The 6,612-nt window shown below is 35.1% G+C and overlaps 1 long non-coding RNA gene across 1 annotated transcript in view; it reads right to left on the bottom strand.

Annotated features, from left to right (window-relative positions):
* LOC133178781 (uncharacterized) overlaps positions 1-5,359 on the bottom strand; it is a 16,660-nt gene extending 11,301 nt beyond the window's left edge. The window contains exons 1-2 of the long non-coding RNA XR_009720028.1: positions 5,170-5,359; positions 1,380-1,511 (exon numbers count right to left, since the gene is read on the bottom strand). This is a non-coding gene — a long non-coding RNA (uncharacterized LOC133178781). The remainder of the gene's footprint in view (positions 1-1,379; positions 1,512-5,169) is intronic.
* Positions 5,360-6,612: the final 1,253 nt, after the last annotated feature.

Here is a 6,612-nt window from a genome sequence, read left to right as displayed (position 1 = left end):
AAGAGGCACTCTTGCTCATCATAAATATGTACTAACTTAGTTCATTTAATATCCAGGAGCAGATAAGAAGATTTTCAAAGAATTAATGCATCTTCACTATATAATCAATAGAGCCCCGCCCTAACACCAGAACCCCTGACCCTGGGGCCATGAAATTCACAATTTTGGAAGAAGCACTCTTGCTCATCATAACTAAGAACTAAATTAGTTCATTTAATAACCAGGAGCAGATAAGAAGATTTTCAAAGAATTAATGCATTTTAACAATATAATCAATAGAGACCCGCCCTAACACCAGAACCCCTGACCCTGGGGCCATGAAATTCACAATTTTGGAAGAGGCACTCTTGCTCATCATAACTATGTACTAAATTAGTTCATTTAATACCCAGGAGCAGATAAGAAGATTTTCAAAGAATTAATGCATTTTAACTAATGTATATAATCAATAAAGCCCTGCCCTAACACCAGAACCCCTGACCCTGGGGCCATGAAATTCACAATTTTGGAAGAGGCACTCTTGCTCATCATAAATATGTACTAAGTTACTTTATTTAATACCCAGGAGCAGAGAAGAAGATTTTCAAAGAATTAATACATTTTCACTATATACTCAATAGAGCCCTGCCCTAACACCAGAACCCCTGACCCAGGGGCCATGAAATTCACAATTTTGAAAGAGGCACTCTTGCTCATCATAACTATATACTTAGTAAATTTATTTAATACCCAGGAGCAGAGAAGAAGATTTTCAAAGAATTAATGCATTTTCTCTATATAATCAATAGAGCCCCGCCCTAACACCAGAACCCCTGATCCTGGGGCCATGAATTTCACAATTTTGAAAGAGGCACTCTTGTTCTTCATAACTATGTACTTAGTTACTTTATTTAATACCCAGGAGCAGAGAAGAAGATTTTCAAAGAAATAATGCACTTTCCCTATATGATCTATATAGCCCCACCCTAGCACCAGAACCCCTGACCCTGGGGCCATGAATTTCACAATTTTGGTAGAGGACTCAATGCTTATTACAATGATGCCAACAGTTTGACTGCTTGATGTCCAGGAGTAAAGAAGAAGATTTTTAAAGATTGCATTATTTTTGGTGGTTTTAGCCCCACCCCTCAGGCCCCAGGGGGGCAGGGACCATGGAATTCACAATATTTGTTCCACTTCACCCATAGGTGCTATATGCCAAATTTGGTTGAAATTGGTTAAGCGGTTTCAGAGAAGAAGCTAAAAATGTTCAAATGTTAACACACGACGCACACCGCACGACGCACGACGCACGCCGACGGACGAGAACGGATAGCAATAGGTCACCTGAGTGACTCAGGTGACCTAAAAAAGAAGCTTTTTAAAACAATTCTACTTACGCATTAGAAGTACTGCCATCTTTTTTCTCCTGGTGAAGATTCAAAATATAATTAAATGGGTTTGTGTTCACTGGCCAATAGTTTTAAACACCATCTGCAGGAACCTTGAAGTTTTCCTGTATCACCATGAACCTAAAAAAATCGATGTTATACTTCAGTATCACAAAACATCCATCCTAAAACATTCACAGACAGACATTACACACATACAAATGTTCCACGTTCCATTTATGTTCATTATTTGAAAATAATCATAAATTATGAATTTGCTTCATCTTGCACTGATTTAAGTCCCAACATTGTTTAGTTAAATAAATAATATAGTTAAAAAGCATGTTTTACTGACCATGCTGACAAATAATACATTAGACAAAATTAATACATGTATCGATCATGCTATCAATAAAATATGAAAAATGTTAGTGTGCATGTTCACACACCAGGGATCGACATTAACGGTTGTCCGATTGCCCGAGACAAGTAAATTCTCAGTCGGGCATGTGAAAATGTCAAATTACTTGTCCGATCGGGCAAGTGATTTTTCTGATAGAAATGTATATTGGTATCTAGTTTACATTAATTGTAAATAAAACAATAGATTGAACACGAGATTTCCGCCAGATACGTGACTTACATTGCTCCCTTGGATTTCTAGATTATATCGTTCATTAAAAATCGGGTTCATTATATTCTTTTTTATTTCATGTTAAATACGCTCTACGTAAACTTTGTTAACTACTTAATTCATTCACACTGACAGAATATAACATGACCTATCCTGATCAAGATATGTATGTTTCATTGCAACTATCTTCCTTAGCGTTGCATCAATCAAAATTCACAAAACGAAACGATCCTACCCAAAATATGATTTTTTATTAAAAAGGAAACGGATGGTTATTGATGCATTGCAGTGTGTGTTTACAGATTAAATTGACAAGGAAAGTGGCAGTATACATGGTATACATTTATATCCAAACGTACCATCTAATTTTTTTCAGGTACCTCAACTTGCCAGATTTATAGTAGTGTATCTGTTCACACTTTTACATATCATAATATGTACGGCAATAAATTATTTTCCTATTTGGGCAACAAGTTTTGCATTCGGACAAGTCGAAATTTGAGATCACTTGCCCGAAGGGCAAGTGAATCTGAAAGTTAACGTCTATCCCTGCACACACTTGAATAAGTTAACTGACTGCTTCCAAAGAATGTACATGTCCTCATTCATGTAATCCTGTTCCATGAAAATAGTTTTCATTTATACCCCTTCATAAAATGACACATGCATGTCACTTACATACTGCAAGTCAGCAAGACCCTGCCGGCCTGTACATTGAGTACACTACTTTCACTTTGAACTTGAACTTGACTGAATACCGATTCCGACCCTGTTTGTGAATTTTTGTGTACATATTGAATCCATATGTAAAAATATATTCAACTTAGCTTTGAATTAATAAATAATATAAATTGACACATTAATTGAATTTATTCGCTACATACATGTAACTGTAAACAACAGGAGGTATGAGAATTAGCTGTATGTTCATAAGGGGGGGGGGGGGGGTTACTCCCATATGAAACTGTCTGGGTGGTTTAAACACAGGCACAAATTTAGCTTCCATAAACCTGTAACAGACTAGCATTTCTCCTCCTATATATGTAAAATATGTATAGAAAGTCATGCGAAAAAGTGGTCAAGGCAAGAACAGGCATGGGATAATGACTGAAATATAACATAACACAGTTTTACAAATAAACCCTTCACAGAAAGTTGTGCTAGGTTCCCTACATGAACTCATGGATTCTGAAAAACCTGTACCAGAAACCTGTGCCATTTTCCATATCTGGAGACCCTGATTTGGGAAACCGACCATGTCAAAAAATAACCAAATATGGAGTCATGAGATCTGCATGTGCCTTAATTAATTCATCTAGATCTGGGTTAGGATCTTGGAGAATCCCCTGATGTTGCTGTAGATGCCAAATAGAGACTGAATACAAATTTTACAATGCTTTACATTATTAATTTGATTAGTTTTAGAATTTTTAAAGTTTGAAATTAATACATGTATGAGAGTGCCACATTCATTTTTATAGAACTTATCTACACTATCATTTTAACAATTTATAGTAGTTTCTTATTAAGAATCAAATGATTCAATGCACAATTCTATAGTAATTTAACTTAATTAGGCCAAATGAAAAAAATTATGTGTTTCTGGTGACATATGCTAAAAAAAATTAGGCTAGGTAAGTAGGGAATAACTTTTTTTTTTACTTTACTGTTAATTTTGTTTACTTGTTTGTTTGTTGTTTAATTCCCTTTCGAGAAATTTTCACTCATATGGAGATGCCACTACTTGTCAGTGGAGGGCTGCAAATTAATAGACCTATACTCCGCTCTCAGTGAGGGATCTTTTTCATGCCAGCACCTACTGCGACATAGGACCTCTGTTTATATGGTCTCATCCGAAGGACCGGTCTTCAAGTCCCACAGTGGGATTCGAACCTGCAATCTAAGGATCAACTCCTTACTTCGCAACTCTGGAGCAAACACTCTAACCACTGCGTCACACAAGCAACACTTTTTATTTTGAAAGCATCAATTAATTATTCTGTACATTGTTTTTCTATCATATACATGTACATAAACATACATGTATATGAATAAACAAACAAACATATATATATATATATATATATATATATATATATATATATATATATATATATATATATATATATATATATATATATATATAAAGTAGGAGTACTCTTTAAGACTCTTGGATAAACAGGTTTTTACAGTGTACGAGACATGCATTTTATGGACTGCACTATGAGAAAACTTTACTATGAACAAAAGTATGATTCAAAATCTCGATTTGGAATAAAAAGTAGTAGAGTCGGTGGGTAAAATTAGGTCAGCTGGGTTATGGGAAATACATGTTGTTGTTTTTTTCAGCCTAAGTTTGTTCAATTTGAATTTAATAAAATCATAACTTTCTTTATCATGTGATGACACAAAATGAAATGAGATTGTTAACTTAGGTTAAATCATCATTGATCAACAAAGACTATTTCAATGTCTGTCAGCTTGCATTGAAACATCCAAGGATAAAGATTTCAAATGGCTTCTATATTAGACTTACTTACTTAGACTTTTAGTTCAAAAGTGACAAAATCATTCAAGTTGACCTAAGTACAATTCCAAGTGATATACATGTATATTAGTTATGTATCTTTTATAAAGTAAGAAAGACACAAGCTATATTAGCTCAGGATCATGAATCCTTCTAATCTGATTTGCACAAAGGAAGTTATGATCATGCTATGTAAAAAGCCGTGAGATTAAAAATACATGTATATAGTTTGAACCAAATCTGCCTCATTCAAATTTTGTAAGTTAGAAACTGTCTTCTTGGGACAAGTATTCCTTTCCTACACATTGGTTTCTGTGCACAAGAACACCTTGCTTTCAACCTCAGATTCTGTGTCCATATCTTGGGTCTGTGGAGCCCGTACATCTTTTCTAAATTTCATATATGGGTTCCGTGCCTTAACTGTGTCTATATACACTATGTCTATTTCACCTCAAAATTTTGGAAGGACACTATATTGCGACTCGATTTGTTTTAAAATATGCACATTAAGCAAAATAAAAGTTGTGTATTTCATAGATTTCAACAATTGGAAATGATAATATTATTAAATTACAAACTTCAACTCAGCCTGAAAGTACAATTTTTTTAACAAGTAGAATTTCTCTTAGCATGCTTACCAATAGACGTACTCAATATATATGGGGTATACAGTCCACCAATACATTTCCCATAGGCGACAATGTTAACCTTTTCTCACACTGTTTTAAATCCTTGCTTTACATTTAAGGATGGAACAACTCTCAAATAACATCTCAAGGTGGAATGTCAGATTGTTTTCCGGCCAAATGCACACATTCGCAAAAAATAAACATCTGAAAATGAAAGTAATTAAAACAATAAAAGTAGAGCATTAACATTTCCAAAATCTAGGGTGTGCACATATCAAACTATACAATTCCTTTCCTTTAAAGTCGCCCGCGTGGCGCAGTGGTTAGAGCGTCTGCTCTAGAGTCGCGGAGTAAGGAGTTGATTCTTACGTCACGGGTTCGAATCCCACTGTGGGACGTGGAGACCGGTCCTTCGGATGAGACCGTATAAACCGAGGTCCCATGTCGCAGTAGGTGCTGGCACAAAAAAGATCCCTCACTGTTCAATGGCCATAAATGCCGAGTATAGGACAAAATTTGCAGCTCTCCACCGGCAAGTGGTGGCGTCTCCATATGAGTGAAAAATTCTCGAGAGGGACGTTAAACAACATACAAACAAAACAAACCTTTCCTTTAAAAGATATAATGTCGAAATCTTTCCAATGAACAGAGCCAAGGGAAAATTGAATGCACACTTTGGTGCTAATATGGTTAATTTAATGACCATTTTAAATTTTTTTTACTTCAGTGCAATTATCATGATTATGGTGCATGGCACAAGCCTTCAGCATATGCCAGCGAGTATGTTAATCTTTCTGTACGTCGATGCAAGTTTTTTAAGCTTTGTACATGCTGTAGTGTGGCAAAGCCTTAATTTGAAGAGGTGTTGAGCAACCTTTACATCTTTTGTGTGTGTATGTGAATTTACAAGAGTCTCACTTAGCCTATCTTCTTTTACGTGTTGGTATCACAGCTGTATCACGTATCACGCTCACAAACACCACAGTGAAAGGTTTAAAATATATGCACAACCAAACCTTTGTGAAATATCTGCACTTGACTGATATCACATGCATGACTTAATAATTTTATACGTGACTCGAATGACCTCTGATTTGTTTATCATGTAAATATTTTGAAATTGTCATTTACACCTTTATATAACGTTTCTTACTCTATACTTACCATGAGGGGTATTTACATACTAAAATAAATCACAGAATGACATCGAAGGTATAATCCAATAAGTATTTCTATGTTATTAGGTTCACAATCAAGCATCACGCCACAACAGTTACGATTAAGTAGTAATTCGTTCCGGTGATGACTCGGAATGAAATTTTACACAGAAAAAAAAAAATGTTTATTACTTGAGTAAATTTGAGTAGAATAGGTTAATCAGACAATTTTTTTTACTAGAAATAAACATGGTAAATGGAGAGGGGGGGAGGAGGGAGGCATTAACAATGTTCA

The sequence above is a fragment of the Saccostrea echinata genome, unplaced genomic scaffold (genome assembly GCF_033153115.1).
Source record: "Saccostrea echinata isolate AGI-Se365-2 ecotype Australia unplaced genomic scaffold, CSIRO_AGI_Sech_v1 ptg000003l, whole genome shotgun sequence".
Classification (NCBI taxonomy): domain Eukaryota; kingdom Metazoa; phylum Mollusca; class Bivalvia; order Ostreida; family Ostreidae; genus Saccostrea; species Saccostrea echinata.
The sequence above is the reverse complement of the archived record's forward strand: the minus strand, read 5'-3'. Positions and strand labels throughout refer to the sequence as shown.